We start from the raw sequence: 20,584 nt of genomic DNA on the forward strand, positions 1-20,584 counted from the left end.
CAGGGGGCTATTCGAGCAAATTCACCAAAGGGACAAAACATGGACCCAGCTTAATAATCAGATAATTAATAATAATTATTAATATATAATATTTATATATAATATTAATATATAATAATCATCAGAGCTTTCTCAAATCTTCCTAAGCTATTACCAATACTAGTACACTTAGTCCTTTTTATTTTGAACCAGAGTCTTGCTGAGTTTTTGAGGCCTTTCTCAGTCTCTGAAATACTAGGATTATAGGCACCACACCTGGCTGTGAACATTTCATTTTCCTTTTTTGTTTTTTCTTGTAGTGCTTTCGCCTGGTCTGTGCTTTTTTGTGTGTTTTTGTGCGTGGTCATATGGCACATTTCTCAATAATTTTACTCTTGTTCCTCATTTTTGGAAGTTATCTGGCCTCTGATATCCCAGTTTGGTTAGCGACAAGACTCCTCCATCCAGTCCAGGACCTGGGATGAGCCAGCAGGGATCCCACTCCACCGCAGCCTACAGGATCAGGGAAGTGGGTTCCTTCCTAGTTCCTACCAGCTTCTCCTGTCCAGTTTTTCTCCTGCCTGATCTCCACCTTCCACAACTCCGGATTGGCTGTGGTGTCAATGCTTGACACCTGATCCCTCCAATCAGAGACTCGACAGTGCAGCCACGTTCCTATTGGTGGAGATTCAAATAAAACACACTAGTTGCCAAGAGCAACATTTGTGATAGCTGCTTTGACTCTGATTGGTCAAGGCCAAAACAGAGCCAACTGCAGAAGTTGTTTTTAGGAAGTCTTTTGAGAGAAAAAACGTCTGTATTTGAGCCAGAGAAAGCACAATAGTGCGATTGGGTGATAGTCTTAGGTCCCTGCCCAGGACTAGGCCACCTCCAGGAGCAAGTATGCTCCAGCGGCTTTGGAAAGGCAGCCGGAGGCTGTTGGTAAGTAGATCCCACCGGTCCTGCCCTAGGCTGGTGGTGCCTGGACTAAGGGTAAGAAGTTGGGGCGGGTTTGGGGTTTGTTCTGAGACTGAGAGGAGGCAGGGCATGAGAAGGCGTGGTTTTCAGTTTGACCTGACCTGAGTTTTCCTGTTGTACAGAATCTCTGTCCTGGGTCCTCTGTAGACAGACAGGAATCACTCTGTCTGTTTATCAGCTTTTGCTCTGTGTCAGGGAGTGCGCTCCTGCCAGGCACAGACTGGCTCCACTGCTGGAACCCCCATAGGGAATCTTCTTGACTTCTCCCATTGCCCCCCACCCCGTCCACCCATCAGCAAGTACACCAGTTCCACCCACCATATGTACCTGTAAGTGGTGCCCACCTGACCTCCAGCGTCTGGCTATGTGGCCTGCTCCCTAAAGAGCTCCTTGCTAGCTTCTCTGCCTTCACCCTTGCTCTCACTCGAGGTCCATTCTCTGCATGGCGTCAGTCATACCTAACATATGCCATGCCCTGGGTGGGATCCGCAGCACTATACCCCAGAAAAAGTTGGTAGAACCAAGTTGTAGGAGAGCAGTAGGGAGGTATCAGAGGATTAGGGACCAGGACCATTGAGAAAGAGAGAAAGACAGCAGGGGTGTTCAAAAGATGAGACGGGGAGTATGAGCACACAGCGACAGAGTGGCCTTGGGAAGATTTGCAGGGAAGCAAGGCAGGCAGAAGGAACAGAAAAGGGGAGGCCTGAGTGGAGCTGGTGGGGGAAGGGCGGGCAGTTGAGGGCACTGGGTTCTATGGAGGGCAGTGGCATGATCAGGCTTGCGTTTTATTTTTATTTCTTGTGTGTGTGTGTGTGTGTGTGTGTGTGTGCGCGCACGCACGCGCGCTACTGTGGTGGAACCCAGGGTCTTTTCTACCTCCAGGATACACTCCCAGACCTATTTTATACTTTATTTGGAAACAAGGACTAAGTTACTGAGAGCATCACTAAGCATCTGAGGCTGGCTTCGAACCTGTGCGATCCTCCTGTCTCTGCCTCCCAAGTGCTGGATTACAAGTCGGCACCAGCATGCCAGGCTCCAGGTTTGAGTTTTAAAATAATTATTTTGAGCCTGGGGTGGTGGCGCTGGCTTGTAATTCCAGCCTTTAGGAGGCTGAGACTGGAGGATCGCAGTTCGTGGATAGCCTCAGCTACTTAGGCCCTGGAGTAGCTTGGCACAATCAGTAATGTAGAACATATTGTCTTTTGGGAAAAAAATCTTGTGACCTCATTTTTTCATTCTTTGTTGGCAAATTAAAGATAATAATGAGCAACCAATAAGGTTAAGCATTAACTAATGTATGATAACGATCACGAACATAGTTTTTTTAAATTATTTTTTATTGATGCATTGTAATCATACATCACATTGGAATACAAGACTTGAGAGGATATACAAGCACACATCATCCAATTAGCCCTCATTTAATCCCCATCCCATTCCCTCTGCCTCCCTCGATCCCGTGCCCGATTGGTGATTATCTTTGATACATTTGTTTACGTACCTCCTGAGTTTTAAAGTGGTTTCATCCTCCCCCATCCCCTCCCCTCTGATTGGTCACCTTAATTGTTTCTATTTAGGGCCCTTTCTACAACTCGACCTCCTCCTGTTATCCCTTTCCTCCTAGTTTTAGCTAATTAGGGGAGGCATCTGAATTTTATTTTCTTTGGTATTTCTCTGTGCATCCCGCATTGCAAGTTCCGATCCCACTCTTGATGGCCCCAGTATTGGCCTGGCTACCCGGTGAACTCTGATCCCAGCCTTGCTGTCTCCAGCACCAGCCGTGCCTCATGGGAGGCCCTGATCCTGGCCTTGCTGGCACCCCCACCTGCTTAACCCCTCGATGGCTCTGATCCCGGCCTCGCTGGCCCTGGCACCAACCTTACCCCTCAGCAGGCTCCGATCCTGGCCTCGGAGGCCTTGGCACCAGCCTGGCCTCATGGCAGACTCCAATCCCAGCCTCGCTGGCCACGGCACAGTCTTAACCCCCAGGCAGGCTCCGATCCCGGCCTCGGAGGCCCCAGCACTGACCTATGCCTTCGGCAGGCTCCGATACTGGCCTCGCTGTCCTGGCCTCGCTGGCCCCGAAACCAGCCTTTCCCCTCAGTAGGCTCTGATTCCAGCCTCGAAGGCCTTAGTAGCAACCTTGCCTCACAGCAGGCTCCGATCCCAGCCTCACAGGCCATGGCACAGTCCTAACCCCTTGGCAGTCTCTGATCCCAGCCTCGGAGGACCCAGCACCAACCTTTCCCTTTGGCAGGGTTCGATACCGGCCTCGCTGGCCCTGCCACTGGTCTAACCCCTCAGCAGGCTCCAATCTCAGCCTTGGAGGCCCCAGCACTGGCCTTGCCTCACAGCAGGCTCCAATCCCGGCCTTGCTGACTCCAGCACCAGCCTAAACCCTTGGCAGGCTTCGATCCTGACTTCAGAGGCCTCAGTAGGAGCTTTGTCTCACAGCAGGCTCTGATCCCAGCCTCACTGGCCCTGGCTCCGGCCTAAACCCTCAGCAGTTCTAATCATGGCTTCTGAGTCCCCAGCAGAAGCCTTGCCTTACAGTAGGCTCCGATCCCGGCCTTGGAGGCTTCAGCACTGAACTTGCCTCACTGCAGGCTCCTATCCTGGCCATGCTGGCCCCGGCACCAGCCTTTCCCCTCAGCAGGCTCCGATCCCAGCCTCGAAGGCCTCAGTTGCAACCTTGACTCACAGCAGGCTCCGATCCCGGCCTCGCTGGCCGCAGCACAGTCCTATCCCCTTGGCAGGCTCCGATCCCAGCCTCGGAGGGCCCAGCACCAACCTATCACTTCCGCAGGCTCCGATACTGGCCTCGCTGGCTCTGAAATTGGCCTAACCCCTCGGCAGGCTCCGATCCCGGCCTTGCTGGCTCCGGCACTGGCCTAAACCCTCGACAGGCTCTGATCCAGGCTTCAGAGGCCTCAGTAAGGGCTTTGTCTCACGGCAGGCTCTGATCTCAGCCATGCTGGCCCTGAAACCGGCCTAACCCCTCATGAGTTCCAATCGTGGCCTCGGAGGCCCCAGCACCGGCCTTGCCTCACAGCAGCCACCAATCCCGGCCTTGGAGGCTTCAGCACTGAACTTGCCTCACTGCAGGCTCCAATCCCAGCCACGCTGGCCCAGCACCGGCCTTTCCTCTTGCAGAATCCGAAACCAGCCTCGAAGGCCTCAGTAGCAACCTTGCCTCATGGCAATCTCCGATCCTGGCCTCGCTGGCCACGGCACAGTCCTAACCCCTTGGCAGGCTCCGATCCTGGCCTTGGAGGCCCAGCACTGACCTATCCCTTTGGCAGGCTCCAATACCGGCCTCACTGGCTCCGCCACTGGTCTAACCCCTCGGCAGGCTCCGATCTCGGCCTCGGAGGCCCCAGCACCAGCCTTGCCTCACGGCAGGCTACAATCCCAGCCTCGCTGTCCCCAGCACCGGCCTAAACCCTCAGCAGGCTCCATTCCAGGCCTTCTGTAGAGGCTTTGTCTCACGGCAGGCTCCGATCCCAGTCACGCTGGCCCCGGCCCTGGCCTAAACCCTCAGCAGGCTCCAATCCCAGGCTCGGAGGCCCCAGCACAGGCCTTGCCTCACGGCAGACTCTGATCCCGGCCTTGCTGGCCCCACAACCAGCCTATCCACTCGGCTGGCTCCGATCTCAGTTTCAGAGGCCCCAGCACCGGACTTGCCTCACAGCAGGCTTTGATCCTGGCTTTGCTGGTCTTGGCACTGGCTTAACCCCTCGGCAGGCTCCGATCCCGGCTTCGAAGTCCCCTGCACCAGATTTGCCTCACTGCAGGCTCTGATCCCGGCCTAGCTGGCCCCGGCACCAGCCTAACCCCTCGGCAGGCTTTGTTCCCAGCCTCAGAGGCCTCAATAGCAACCTTGCCTCATGGCAGGCTCCGACCTTGGCCTCACTGGCCCCAGTACCAACCTAACCCCTCGGCAGGCTCCGATCCCAGCCTCAGAGGCCCCAGCACTGGCCTTGCCTCAGGGCAGGCTCCATTCCTGACCTCGCTGGCCCCGGCACCAGCCTAAACCCTCGGCAGGCACCAATCCAGGCTTCAGAGGCCTCAGCAGGGGCTTTGTCTCATGGCAGGCTCTGATCCCTGCTATGCTGGCCCTGAAACCAGCTTAACCCCTCATGAGTTCCAATTGTGGCTTCGGAGGCCCCAGCACCAGCCTTGCCTCACAGCAGGCTCCTATCCCGGCATCGCTGGCCGCAGCACAGACCTAACCCCTTGGCAGGCTCCGATCTCAGCCTCGGAGGCCCAATCACTGAACTTGCCTCACAGCAGGCTCCAATCCCACCCTTTCTGGCCCCAGCACCGGCCTAAACCCTCAGCAGGCGCCAATCCAGGCCTCCTGTAGGGGCTTTGTCTCATAGCAGGCTCAGATCCAGCCTCTCTGGCCCCAACACCAGCCTAACCCCTTGGCAGGCTCTGATCCCGCCTGGCTTCGGAGGGCCCAGCACCGGCCTTGCCTGATGGCAGGCTCCAATCCCAACCTCGCTGACTCTGGCACTGACCTCAATCCTCTGCAGGCTCCAAGCCAGGCCTCAGAAGCCTCAGTAGGGGCTTTGTCTCACGGCAGGCTCCGATCCTGGCCTCGCTGGCCCCAGCACCAGCCTAAACCCTGGGCAGGCACTGATCGAGGCCTCGGAGGACTCAGTAGCAGCCTTATCTCACGGCAGGCTCCGATCCTGGCCATGCTGGCCCCGCAACCAGCCTATCTGCTCGGCTGGCTCCAATCACGGACTCAGAGGCCCCAGCACTGGCCTTGCCTCTCGGCAGGCTCCGATCCCGGCCTTGCTGACACTGAGACGGTCCTAACCCCTCGGCATGCTCCAATCCCAGCTCGGAGGCTCCAGGCCTGGCCTTGCTTCACATCAGGCTCGGATCCCAGCCTCGCTGGCCCTGGCACCAGCCTAACACCTTGGCAGGCTCCAATCCCAACCGGCCTTGGAGGCCCCAGCACTGGCCTTGCCTCACGGCAGGCTCCGATTCCAGCCTCGGAGGACCCAGCACCAGCCTAAACCCTCAGCAGGCTCCGATTCAGGCCTCGGAGTTCCCAGCACCAGCCTTGCCTCACGGCAGGCTCTGATCCCAGCCTCACTGGCTCCAGCACTGGCCTAACTCCTCAGCAGGCTCTAATCCTGTCCTCTGAGGCTTCAGCACCATACTTGCCTCACTGCAGGCTCCGATCCTGGCCACGCTGGCCCCAGCACCGGCCTTCCCCCTCAGCAAGCTCCGATCCCGGCCTCGAAAGCCTCAGTATTAACCTTGTCTCACAACAAGCTCCAATCCTGGCCTCGGTGGCCGGGACACAGACCTAACCCCTCGGCAGGCTCCGATCCCAGCCTCAGAGGCCCCGGCACCAAACTATCCCTTTGGCAGGCTCCAATACCCACTTCGCTGGCCTCAGTAGGGGCTTTGTCTCATGGCAGGCTCCGATCCCAGCCTCGCTGGCCCTGGCACCAGCCTAACTCCTCGGCAGGCTCCAATCCCAGGCTAAGAGGCCCCAGGCCTGACCTTGATTAACAGCAGGCTCCAATCCCAGCCTCGCTGGCCATGCACCAGCCTAACCCCTTGGCAGGCTCTGATCCCCCCGGCCTCAGAGGCCCCAGCACCGACCTTGCCTCATGGCAGGCTCCAATCGCAGCCTCAATGGCCCTGGCACCAGCCTTTCCCCTCAGCAGGCTCCGATGCAGGCTTCAGAGGCCTCAGTAGGGGCTTTGTCTCATGGCAGGCTCCGATCCCGGCCATGCTGGACCTGAAACCAGCCTAACCCCTCAGCAGTTCCAATCGTGACCTCGGAGGCCCCAGCACTGGCCTTGCCTCACAGCAGGCTCCGATCCCAGCCTTGGAGGCTTCGGCACCGGACTTGCCTCACTGCAGGCTCCAATCCCGGCCACGCTGGCCCCGGCACCAGCCTTTCCCCTCAGCAGGCTCCGATCCGGCCTCGCTAGCTGCGGCACAGTCCTAACCCCTCGGCAGGCTCTGATTCCGGCCTTGGAGACCCCAGCACCGACCTATCCCTTCAGTAGGCTCATACAAGCCTAGGTGGCCCTGACACTGGACTAACCCCTCGGCAGGCTCCAATCTCGGCCTCAGAGGCCCCAGCACCGGCCTTGCCTCACAGCAGGCTCCAATCCCGACCTCGCTGGCCCTGGCACTGGCCTCAACCCTCGGCAGGCTCCGATCCAGGCCTCAGAGGCCTCAGTAGGGGCTTTGTCTCACGGCAGGCTCTGATCCAGCCTCGCTGGCCGCGGCACCAGTCTAAACCCTCAGCAGGCTCCGAATCAGGCCTCAGAGGCCTCAGTAGCAGGCTTGTCTCATGGCAGGCTCCGAACCCGGCCTCTGAGGCCCTGGCACTGGCCTTGCCTCACAGCAGGCTCTGATCCTGGCCTTGCTGGCCCCGGCACCAGCCTAAACCCTCGGCAGGCTCCGATCCAGGCTTCAGAGGCCTCAGTAGGGGCTTTGACTCATGGCAGGCTCCAATCCCAGCCATGCTGGCCCCAAAACTGGCCTAACCCCTCAGCAGTTCCAATCGTGGCCTCAGGGGCCCCAGCACAGGCCTTGCCTCACAGCAGGCTCCAATCCCGGCTTTGGGGATTCAGCACCAGACTTGCCTCACTGCAGGCTCCAATCCTGGCCACACTGGTCCCAGCAACGGCCTTACCCCTCGGCAGGCTCCGATCCTGTCCTCGAAGTCCCCAGCACCAGACTTGCCTCATTGCAGGCTCTGATTCCAGCCTAGCTGGCCCCGGCACTGGCCTAACCCCTTGGCAGGCTTTGATCCTGGCCTCAGAGTCCTTAGTAGCAACCTTGCCTCATGGCAGGCTCCGATCCCAGCCTCGCTGGCCCTGGCATGAACCTAACCCCTCGGCAGGCTCTGATCCTGGCCTCAGAGGCTTCAATAGCAACCTTGCCTCATGGCAGGCTCCGATCCCAACCTTGATGGCCCCGGCATTGACCTAACCCCTCGGCAGGCTCAATCCCAGCCTCGGAGGCCTCAGCACCGGTCTTGCCTCTGGTCAGGCTCCAATCCCGGCGTCGCTGGCCTTGCAACAGCCTTTCCCCTCGGCAGGCTCCGATCCTGGCTTCAGGCAAGGCCTGCTGCCATGCACCATGTCTTCCCGGGGGTAAACCAGGCCACCCATCCCCCACCCGGGGCACGGGGCTTTGCAGCCCAGGCCTCAGGACGGTCTGGGCTATTTTTTTATTTTTGAAACAGGGTCTCACTGAGTGGCAAAGGGCCTTCCTAAGTAGCTGGTTTCGAACCTGCATAATCCTGTCTCAGGCTCCTAAATGCTGGGATTACTAGTGTGTGCCACCATACCTGGCTTTCTTGAATTCATTTTAATATGAAGTCGGAGAACATGTCTCACATGGTTTTGTGTTCTCAGCTGAAATCATTTTAAACAGGTGGATGTTGAGAAGCAATGAAGACATTATTGAAGTATTTTTTTCAATAAATTGAACCCATGGAAACTACTAGAGAGTTATATCCCCATCCCTTTAAAAATTATTCATTATTATTGTTGCTGTTGTTATTGGTGTGTGTGTGTGTGTGTGTGTGTGTGTGTGTTTTACTGGGATTTGAACCCAGAGGCATTCAGCTTCAAGCTACACCCCAGCTCAGTATTATTTTTTATTTGAAAACAGGATCTTGCTGGGTTGATGCGAGTCTCACTACTTGCTGAGGCTGTCCTTGAACCTGTGATCCTCCTGTCTCAGCCTCCTAAGTACTGGACTTATAGGTGTATGCCACCATGCCTGGCTCCATTATTATTGTTGTTTTTATTATTTATTACTTAGTATGGTCCTGTAGATTGAAAACAGAGGCATTCTACCTCTGAGCTATACCCTCAGCCCTTTTTAAAATTATATGTTATTATGAAACAGAATCTCATTAAGTTGTTGAGGGCCTCGCTGAATTGTGAGGGTGGCCACAAACCTGTAATCCTCTGTGTCAGCCTTCCAAGTGCTGCAATTCTAGGCACGAGCCACTACACATGGCTGAGTTATTTAAAGTTCTGAGACAGGGTCTTCCTAAGTTCTTTAGTCCCCAAATTGTGATCTTCCTTTTTTGGCTTCGCAAGTACCTGGAATTACAGATATACATCCTCATGTCCAGCTTGATGTCTTTTTTATTTTGTTTGTTTTTCTGGTGATAGTAGGAATTGAACCCAGGGACATTCTACTTCTGATCTATACAAAAGGCATTTTATATTTTATTTATTTTTGTGTACTGGGGATTGAACCTAGGGGCAGTCTACCTCTGAGATACACTCCAAGCCCTATTTTTTATTCTTTATTTTGAAACAGGGTCTCACTAAGTTGCAAACGGCCTCACTAAGTAGCTGAGGCTGGCTTTGAACTTATGACCCTACTGTTTCAACTTCCTAAGTACTGGAATTATAGAAATGTGCCACCATACCTGGCTAGAAGCATAGTGTGTGTGTGTGTGTGTATGTGTGTGTGTGTGTGTGTGTGTGTGTGTGTGTGTATTACTGGGGATTTAACCCAGGAGTATTCTACCTCTGAACAACACCCCCAGCCCTATTTTATTTTATTTATATTATTATTATTATTATTATTATTATTATTATTATTATTGTTATTTGGTGGTACTAGGGTTTCTGGAAACCCCGGGCTACACCCCAAGACCTATTTTATATTTTTATTTGGAAACAGGGTCTATTAAGGCAACGAGGCTGGCTTCAAACCTGTGTGATCCTCCTGTCTCTGCCTCCCAATTGCAGGGATTACAAACATGCATCACTATGCCCAGGATTATTTTTTATTTTGAAACAGGGTATTGTTAAGTTTCTGAGGGCCTCACTAAGTACCTGAGGCTGGTCTCAAACCTGATCCTCCTGTTTCAGCTTCCGAGTACTGGGATTACAGACCTGTACCACTACACCCAGTTCTTTTTTTGTTTTATTTATTTATTTATTTATTTATTTATTTATTTTATTGGTGCACTATATTCATACATCATAGTGGAATACAAACTTGTGTAGACATACATGCACACATCGCCCAGTCAGCCCCCACCTAATCCCCACCCCATTCTCTCCCTATCCCTCCCTCCCATGCTTGGCTTAGTGGTTGACATCTAGTATTATAGCAATTTATCCAAAATTAAAAATTATAATCTCACATAACAGTTTCATTTGTCTGATACCAAGCTTTTGATGACTTAAAGATAACATTTCAATATTTATTTTTCCTTTCTTTCTTACCAGAGATTTTTTTTTCTATTTTTTTTAGGTGAAACTATCATATATTTATATATTTATTTTTCAGAAAAAAATCTATCCTAATATGGAATATGGACTCTAGATACCCAAAATGATCTTGAAAAAGAACAAAGCTAGAAGATATATATTTTCTGATTTCAAACCATATAAAGCTACAATAATTGAAACAGTGTAGTACTATTCTAAAGGCAGATATATAAACCATTGGAGTTAAATAAAAGCCTAGAGCTAAATTCTTCCCCATATTGTCAAGTTATTTTTGACAAGGTTTCCACGAACATTTGGTGGTGGAAGTAATAATCTTTTAAGTAAATATTGTTGAAAAATAATACTTACATGGAAAAGAATAAAATTGGACCCTTACCTAATCCCATATATAAATATTAACTCAAAATAGACAAAAGACCTAAATATAAATCTTAAGACTATAAACTTTTAGGAGAAAATCTGGGTCATAAAACCTCACAACATTGAAATTGGCAGTGATTTCTTGGATATGATTTCAATGGCACAGGCAACAGAAGAGTATACAAAATCCCTAAAAAAATAAAAAAATATTGTATGTCCAAAGACAATGTAAACAGAGTTAAAAGTTACTAATGGAATGGGATAAAATATTTCCAAATGCTGTATCTGAAGGTATATTAATATTCCAACTAGAAATCCTAAAAATTAACAACAATAAAGGCAAACAATACAATCTAGAGATACGTAAAAGACTAACATAAATAATGAATCTCCACAGATAACCAATCTTAGTTGTCTGTTGGATGGAAAATCTTGTTTCTCTGGTTCTGGTGTGTGTTAGCTATTTCTTCTTTGTAGTTAATCTCTTTGAGTCTTTTCTCTAGTGCTGGTTTTGAAGACATACATTCCTTCAGTTTCTGTTTGTCATGGAAGCTTCTTATTTCTCCATCTAATTTGATAGAAAGTTTTGCTGGGTAGAAAATTTTTGGCTGGAAGTTGTTTTCTTTCAGAGTTTGGAATATGTTACTCCAAGCCCTTCTGGCTCTCATAACTTGGTTTGGGAAGTCTGGAGTGATTCTAATTGGTTTGCCTCTGAATGTCACTTGGCCCTTTGTTTTTGTTGCCTTTAAGATTCTCTGCTTGGCTTCCACATTGGTCATTTTGACAATTATGTGGCATGGGGATCCTCTTCTCCGATCCTGTCTAAAGGGAGTTCTATAAGTTTCCTGGACCTGTGTATCAACCTCTTGCTCTATGTTTGAAAAATTTTCTGCTATTACTTCCTTGAAGAGATTGTTGATCCCTTTGGTATCACTTTCTTTTCCCTCCTCTATTCCAATTATTCTTAGGTTAGCTCTCTTAAAATGGGCCCATATTTTTTCAATATCAGATTCCTGCTGTTGGATATTTTTTTCTAGATTAGAAACTATTCGTTCATTTTTAGAATGATCATCTTCTAAGAGCGAGATTCTGTTCTCCATGTGGTCCTATCGGTTGTTTGTGCTTTGAATTGAGGCCTTTACTTCATTAATTGCATCCATTTATTGCTCCAGTATTATTCCTCTTTCCCATGATTTCAGATGTTTGTGCCTTCTCTGGGTTCTTCCCTTGGGTCGCTATGTCTTCACTTAAGGTGTTCTGGATCTCGAGTTAGTAGTATCTCAGACCCCACTACTCCTTTACTGGGTTGTATCACAGAGTCTCCGACCCAGAGAGTCGATAGAGGCTGCTTTAGACTGTGGGGGGTGCCAGGTTGCACGTTCTCCTATGGTGTGATATCTCTGCCACTGCCACTCCCCCACTGGGTCAAGTCCCAGGGAGTACAGTACTAGGATTTCTCCTCTGTGGCCCGCAATTTGACTCACTGTTCTTGAGTACGCAGATGTAGCTGTACTGGACTCGGTGAATTCGCTGCTGCTGCCGCCGGTGGCAATATGGCGCCGCTGCTACGCCCTCGGCCGTGAGGCTGGCATATTTCTTCTTGGTTTTGAGTTCCACTCTGAATCCCTGCAGCGTGTGCTGAGCTCAGCCACTGGGAGCTTTAGATGCTCTGTGCGCCGAGAAATCCCGCCTGGCTGTTCCACAGCGGCTCACCTCGGCTTGCTGTAGCCGTCCGGTGAATTTGCCGCTGCCGCCGGCAGTAAGGCGCTGCTGCTGCATCCTCAGGTGTGAGGCCGGTGTATCTGCTCTGTGGCTCTGAGCTCTGTTCTCAGTCCGCTTTCTCTCTGGAGCCTAGTGATTTTTTTGTTTCTCTGCTGATGGTGTTTTCTGGCTATGAAAGGCACTGATTTTGTGGTAATGGTGATTGTTTGATAGCGGGGCTCTTAAGCCCCGCTTTTCTCAGTTGCCATCTTCCCGGAAGTCCTACACCCAGTTCTTGATGAATATTTTTGAATTAGAAATTATCAATTCAACTGGGTGTGATGGCTTATGCCTGTAATCTTGTTGAGAAACTATGTAAAGAGGTTTTCCATTCCAGGATGGTCTTAGCAATGTAGTGAGAGCCTGTGTCAGCATAAAAAAATTTTTAAAGGGCTACAAGGCATAGCTCAGTGGTAGAATGCCCCTGGGTGCAATATCCAATACAAAAAGTTACATATATAGATAGATATAGATGATAGATAGATATAGATATAGATATATAGAGATGTATTTGTGGTACTGAGGATGGAAACCATGGGCATTCTACCTCTGAGCTATATATTTGTGGTACTGGGTATGGAAACCAGGGGCATTCTACCTTTCAGCTACATCTTCAGCCCTATATTTTAATTTTAATTTTTTTTTGGGGGGGGTACTTGGGATGGAACCCAGGGCTATTCTACTTCCAAGCTACACTCCCTGCACTATATTTTAATCGTTATTTTGAAATAGGGTCTCACTGAATTGCACAGGGCCTCACTAACTAGTAGCTGAGGCTGTCTGCAAACTTCAATCCTCCTGTCTTAGCCTCCCAAATGCTGGGATTACAAGCTTGTGCCACCACACCTAGCAATGAGAATTTTACAAATGGAAATATCATGTTAATGAGTTTTTATTCAAAGCATTAACATTTACAGCAGTTTCCACTGTTCAGATATACACAGCTGATGGACAGCCTATGGCTGCACTGTCTTGAAGTTAGACAGATCCATCAATAATTCTATCCATAATGGTAAAACAAGAACTTCTGTAGAAGTTTGTATCCTGGAAGAGGGAAAATAAAGTCAGCCTAGAGAGTTGGCCTGGGTCCTCCTTAAAGGAGTGTGGAGAGCACATTCCAGGTGGAGAAGATTACATATAAGAAGGACTAAAAAAGAATGTACTATTTAGCAGGGCATGGCAGTCCATGCCTGTCACCTCAGTGCATGGGAGGCTGAAAGAGGAAGATCACAAATTCAGGGACAAGAACTAAGAATCTGTCTCAAACTATAAATAACTCAGTCAGGTGTGGTGGCCCATGCCTGTAATCCCAATATTTGGGAGGCTAAGACAAGAAGATCGCAGATTCATGGCCAGCTTCAGCAATTTAGTGAGACCCTGTTGCAGCAGACTGGCTCAACCGGGCACTGAATATGGGCACTGAGTCCATTCAGGACCAAGTTTCTCAAAAAGGTGGGCAAAGGTTTCGGTTGCAGTTCTGCAGCCACTTATCTGCAGCGATTTTTTCCCTTTTTATGAAATAAACTCCTTTAAGTTCCGGTTCACCGCGCTAAAAGTGGAGATTTCTCTCCGGGAAAAAAATCTGACATGGACAAATGCCTCTTGTGCAATTGACACTTTATTACAAGAACCCAGGAAAATTTATATCATTCACCAGTGAGATTAATAGTAAAAAAAAAAGAAGAAGAAGAAGAAGAAGAAGAAGAAGAAGAAGAAGAAGAAGAAGAAGAAGAAGAAGAAGAAGAAGAAGAAGAAGAAGAAGTGTAATCACCACAAAACAATAGTGAAGGACAGGTAAACAAAGTAAAAGGACAGTAGTCTGGCATTCAAGATTAGCTCCGGATCTTGTGACCAATCCAGCCCCCTGCCCTTGAGTCCCCTGCCCTTGCAGACAGGTAGCTCCAAAGGGCAAATTCCAGAAGGTACAGGCACGCCCAGGGCTTGGAGAATACGGCCTCTCATGGAATCTCCTTTAACTTTTCGGAACTTTCCGTTCCTAGGGCTTAGTCCATATGGCTGGCATGGGGAGATATGGCGATCCAAGGGCCTGTGATGGAGGTCTCCCAGGTTTCGTCTGCATTGCCATCCAAAGTCTGAAAGATTAAACAAGCTCACAACACAGTTTAGTAGATAAACACCAAAAAGTAACATGATGTTTTAGATTTAGTTGTCAGATGTACTTCTCTAGCTGCTGAGCACTTTCCCTCAAATGATAGGCTTATTAAAAGCCTATTCCTCTTTTAATAATCCATTTTCCTATCACAAACCCTCTGCAACTTCCTTTTACTCTTTTATGATTACTCTGATTCTCTCCCATTTGGGACAATCTTAGGATAAACTCTTCTTCATACAAAAATGCTTTCTTACTCTTACAGTATTTCCTTTATTCATACTTACACATTTATTATATCTGTCCTTTGTTCTGACATATTCATTTCTTAACCACATGGCGCCTGCCTGTCTTGGGCAGCGCACATACTGGGTGTAAAGGTCAAGAATCTTCCTAGCCTTTCGGCTCTTTTGTATTGGGCAGTATTGGCTGCTCATCAACTAGGCTGCTTTGAAGTCACACACAAAGTTTATCTTCTCTGTATCTAGGCTGGATCACAAGGAGAGGGGGTAAGCAGAGGCACCGGTTGACTCCCTTGCAAGTTTTTAGGCTAATGACTTCAGCTGACTCTTAAGGCTTTTACTATAGGTTAATGATTAGAATGAAGGTCAGAGATAGAGAGGAATTCTGCATTTGTAATTGCTGTAGCTGGAATGCTTCCACAGCATCTGAATTCTGACTAGATTTACATCTTTGAGCAAAGCCGAGGGTGTTTAGAGGCTTAGACAAATTACTAGAAAATTTATTTTCCACGGACTCAGTTTCTCTCACAGTCCTGATCTTACATCACTGGAGCAATTCATGTGGAAAGTTAAAAGAATCATTACCAAAAGAATAATAGATAGGAAAGAATATCTAAGATTGGGGGAGTACTTTGGCCAGAGACAACACTTTCCCTCGGGACACTGCTTTCTTTAAGCAATCAGCACCAATTCCACCCACCATATGTACCTGTAAGTGGTGCCCACCTGAGCCCCAGCGTCTGGCTGCCTGGCCTGCTCCCTAAACAGCTCCTCGCTAGCTTCTCTGCCTTCACCCTTGCTCTCACTCGAGGTCTATTCTCTGCATGGCGTCAGTCATGCCTAACATGTGCCATGCCTGGGTGGTGTCCGCAGCACTATACCCCCAGAAAAAGTTGGTAGAATCAAGTTGTAGGAGAGCAGTAGGGAGGTATCAGAGGATTAGGGACCAGGACCCTTGAGGAAGCAAGAAAGGCAGCAGGGGTGTTCAGAGGATGAGACGGGGAGTATGAGCACACAGCGACACAGTGGCCATGGGAAGATTTGGAGGGAAGCAAGGCAGGCAGAAGGAACAGAAAAGGGGAGGCCGGAGTGGAGCTGGTGGAGGAGGGACGGGCGGTTAAGGGCACTGGGTTCTAAAGAGGGCAGTGGCATTATCAGGCTTGCGTATTATTATTTCTTTTTGTGTGTGTTTTGTACAGGGGGTGGATCCCAGGGGCTTTTCTACCTCCAGGCTATCCTCCCAGACCTATTTTATATTTTATTTGGAAACAGGGTCTCACTAAGTTGCTGAGAGCCTCACTAAGTAGTTGAGGCTGGCTTCGAACTTGTGCAATCCTCCTGTCTCAGCCTCCCAAGTGCAGTGATTGTAAGCGTCCACCACCCCGCCCGGCAATGATAATTTTACTAATTCAAATTAGCATGTTATTGAGTTTTTATCCAAAGCATTAACATTCAGAACAGTTTCTACTGTGTGCAGATATACACAACTGATTGACAGCCTATGGTTGCACTGTCTAGAAGTTAGACAGGTGACTGGCAAGGCCAGGGCAGCTGCTCTGGGAAGGACCACAGGGCCCCATAGTGGGCAGGTGCAGTGGTGACCCCTGGTGGATGCACTGTCTGGCATATGGGGCTTGGGAATGGGAAGGCAGAGTGGGGCTCCTGGTGGGCTGGATCCCTGGTGGCCAGTACAGGTTTCCCTCCAACGTGGTGATGGTGACGGCGACAGGACCAGGTGATTCCCACCCCCATGCCAGTGACCTGTGTTTTGTTTGTGCAGAAAAACATCTTCCCCTGTGTCTGGCCGGCAGCTGACATCGATCCCAAGCCAGCTGTGCCCTGCACACCTGCTCCCTGCAGCCCTAGCCAGTCTTCAGAGAGACCAAGGTGAGTCTCAGATGGCCAGGCACTGAGGTTATCCCTGGCTCAGCACCAGGTCCTGGATCCTGGAACTGTTCAAAGTGGCCAGAAAAATCACAAGACTTATCCTTAGAAACATTTACCAAGGTGCTGTGGTGCTGCACCTAATCTGGCTTCTCTGAGGGCTCATGGACTTGGGGATCTAGTCAAGTAAAGTGCATGATGTTCTCACATTTCAGGATTGGATGCAATTAGTATATTTTGAAATATAAGCATTAAAGTCCATATGCTTGGGTTAATACTACTTATTTTATTTTGTATTATTTGTGCTAGAGATGGAACCCAGGGCATTCTGCATGCTAAGCATGCTGTACCACGTAGCTACGCCCTCTCCACCCCTTTTATTCCTGAGACTTTTTTCTGTGCCCTCCAAGATTTTAGATAGAGTTTTGAACTTTTTTTTTCTGTACTGGGGATGGAACCCATGGTCCTTCTACCTCTGAGCTATATTTTTATTCTTTATTTTGAAACAAGGTCTCACTAAGTTGCAGAGGGCCTCACCAAGTGAGACTTTCTGTGAACTTGAGATTCTCCTGTCTCAGCCTCCCCAGTACTGTGATTACAAATGTGTACCACCACACAGGGCTTGGAATATTTTTTCCATTTTTTCTTTCCCTCTTTTTTTCTTTTCTTCTTTTTTTAAAATGAGGATTGAACCCAAGGACAATCCACCAGCCCTTTTTTTATTATTTTTTATTTTGAGACAGGGTCTCACTAAGTTGCTGAGGTTAGCCCTTAACTTGTGATTCTTGTGTCTTAGCTTCCCAAGTACTGAGATTACAGGTAAGTGACACCACATTGTTTTGGGACTATTCCCAAATACATTGACTTGGAGCCAGAGATGGTGGTGCATGCCCGTAATCCCAGTACTAGGGATGCTGAGGCTGTCTTCAAACCTGCAATCTTCCTATGTCAACCTCCCAAGTACTAGGATTATAGGCATGGGCCACCATGCTGGGCTAGAATCCCTAATAGTTATGAAGTTCAGTTTATCAAGTTTCTTTACTGGATCATACCAAAGGAATCTTTGCCTAATCCAAGGTCACAAAGATTTTCTCCTATGTCTTCTTCTACAAGGTTTAGACCTGGGCTTCACATTTAAATTCATGTTTTGTTTGATTTATTTATTTTTAATTTTAATATTTGTAGTACTGTGGATTGAATCCAGGGGCATTCTACCTCTGAGCCACACCCCTAGTCCTATTTTGTCTTCTTTATTTGAAACAAGTTCTCACTAAGTTGCAGAGGACTTCACTAAGTAGCTGACGCTAGCTGTGAACCTGTGATCTTTCTGTCTCAGCCTCCCAAGTACTGGGATTACAAGTGTGCGCCACCACACGTGGCTTGATTTATTTTGTTTTGTTTTGTGGCACTGGGGATAGAACCCAGAGGCAGTCTGCCTGCAGGCTACATCCCAGTCCTGTTTTATTATGTGTTTGGAAACAGAGTCTAGCTGGGTTGATGAGAAATTTGCTACTTGCTGAGGCTGGCTCTGAACCTGCATTCCTCTGGCCTCAGCCTCTCAAATACTGGGATTACAGGCATGTACTATTATGCCTGGCTTATTTGATTTAAATTTTATATATAGCATGTAATATATAAATCCAAGTTATTCATTTATTTACTTTTACATATGGATAATCATTTTTCCAGCAGCATTTGATGAAAAGCCTAAAGCCTGGTGTGAGGTGCACAGCTGTAATCCCAGTATTTGTGAGGCTGAAACAGGAGGATCACAGGTTCAAAGGTAGCTTCAGCAATGTAGGAAGACCATGTTTTCAATTTAAAAAGGCCAGGGATGTAGCTTGGAAGTAGAATGCCTCTGGGTTTAATCCTCAATAACACATAAATAAATAAGTAACTATGTAAGTAAACACACACAAGTGTGTACTTTGTGTGTGTGAGTGTGTGTGTGTGTGTGTGTGTGTGTGTGTGTGTGTGTGTGTTTTACTGAGTTGTGGAACCCAGGAACTTTCTACCTCTGGGCCACACACCCCAGCCCTAGTTTTTATAATTTCTTTGGAAACAGTCTCACTAAGTTGCTGAGAGCCTCACTAAATAGCTGAGGCTGGCTTAGAACCTGTGCGATCCTCTTGTCTCAGCCTCCCAAACACTGGAATTATAAGTGTGTGCCACCACACCCGACGAAGTCTGTACTTTATTACTTATATATTGCTATGTAACAAATTGCACCAAAATTTAGTGGTTCAAACATCAAACGACAGTAATTTTTATCTCACATTTTACTTTTTTTCCCCTTGGGTACATGGGCATTGAACCTTTGAACTACAACTTCAGTCCTATTTAGTGTTTTTTCTTCTTCTTCTTCTTTTTTTTTTTTTTTTTTTTTTTTTTTTTTTTTTTTTTTTTGGTGGTGGTATTGGGGTTCCTGGAAATCCTTCTGTCTCTGGGCTACACTTCCAGAAAAATTTGGAATCAGGGTCTCTTAAGCCAGCAAGGCTGGCTTTGAACCTGAGTGATCCTCCTGTCTCTACCTTCCAAGCAGGGGATTACAAGCGTGTGCCACCATGCCCATACTTTTATACTTTATTTTGAAACAAGATCGCAGTAAGTTGCAGAGGTCCTCACTAAGTAGCTGAGGCTGGCTGCAGACCTGTGATTCTCCTGTCTCAGTCTCGCAAGCACTGGGGTTACAAGCGTGGGCCACCGTGCCAGGCAAAAAGTGAATTTCAAATTGGAATGGACATAACAGAAGCAAACGAAAGGACATAGTTCACAACAGAGGAATTATGACTCCACACAAATAAGTGGAAAACATTCAGTAATCTCAATAAGAAATGTTTACGTAGAGAATGAGATTTAAAGTTTTTGGCAAATTTTAGACAAGTACTCATACATGTGGTTGCAGGTTGAAGAAATGATTTGTGAAATAATTTCATGCTGTATCATGTAGGCACAAAATATTAATTTCATTTGTCTCGGCAACATATGGTGTGGTGGTTTGTTGTATAGAATTAACACTTAGTAGAGAAGAGGTTATCTGTACATAGATCTTCATTACAGGCTTATTTATAGCAGTGAAAAGCTGAGAATAAAATCAAAGGCCACTGTAGAGGGGAAATGCTGACTGAATTGGTATATCTACTTGACTCTTCCCTTTGTGTGCATGTGTGCAGTAGGAGTCAAACACAGGGCTTTATGCATGCTAAGCACATGCTCCACCACTGAGCTATGCCCACATCCTTTTTCCTAATTTTTTTTTTTTTTGGTTTTGTTTTGGTGGTACTGAGGTTCCTGGTAACTCTTCTATGGGCTACACTCCCAGACCTCTTTTATATTTTTATTTGAAAACAGGGTCTCTTAAGGCCAGTGAGGCTGGCTTCAAACCTGCGCGATCCTCCTGTCTCTGCCTCCCAAGCACGGGGATTACTAAGCGTGCGCCACCACGCCTGGCCTTTTTCCTAATATTAAAATATTGGCTGTAAGCCGCACATGGTGGCACACACCTATAATCCCAGTACTTGGGATGCAGAGACAGGAAGGTCACAGCTTTGCAGCCAGCCTCAGCTGCTTAGGGAGGCCCTCCATAATTTACTGAGGCACTGCTTCAAAATAAACAATGAGCCAGGCATGGTGGCGCAGGCTTGTTATCCCCGCGCTCGGGAGGCTGAGACAGGAGGATAGCACAGATTCGAAGCTGGCCTCAGCTACTTAGTAAGACTCTCAGCAACTTGGTGAGACCCTGTTTCCAAATAAAATATGAAATAGGTCTGGGAGCATAGCCTGGAGGTAGAGAGCCCCTGGGTTCCATCCCCAGGACCACCAACAAAACGAAACAAAACAAAATAAAAAACCCAAATAAAGAAAAAATATAACTGGGGGTGTAGCTTGGAGGTAGAATGCTACTGGGTTTGATTCCCTCTTTCACAAAAAATAAATTAATAAGTTAATTAATTAAATAGGCCTGGGCAGTTTGGAAGTAGAATGTCCCTGGGATCAATCACCAGCACCACAAAAAG

The 20,584-nt window shown here is 48.3% G+C and overlaps 1 pseudogene across 1 annotated transcript in view; it reads left to right on the plus strand.

Moving 5' to 3' along the window:
- The first annotated feature begins 882 nt into the window (after positions 1–882).
- LOC308268462 (cytochrome P450 2A13-like) overlaps positions 883–20,584 on the plus strand; it is a 53,156-nt pseudogene continuing 33,454 nt past the window's right edge. Inside the window, exons 1-3 of the transcript in view lie at positions 883–921; positions 1,254–1,436; positions 16,465–16,571. The product of the transcript in view is annotated as a cytochrome P450 2A13-like (transcript). The remainder of the gene's footprint in view (positions 922–1,253; positions 1,437–16,464; positions 16,572–20,584) is intronic.

The sequence above is a fragment of the Muscardinus avellanarius genome (genome assembly GCF_963383645.1).
Source record: "Muscardinus avellanarius genome assembly, chromosome: 10".
Classification (NCBI taxonomy): domain Eukaryota; kingdom Metazoa; phylum Chordata; class Mammalia; order Rodentia; family Gliridae; genus Muscardinus; species Muscardinus avellanarius.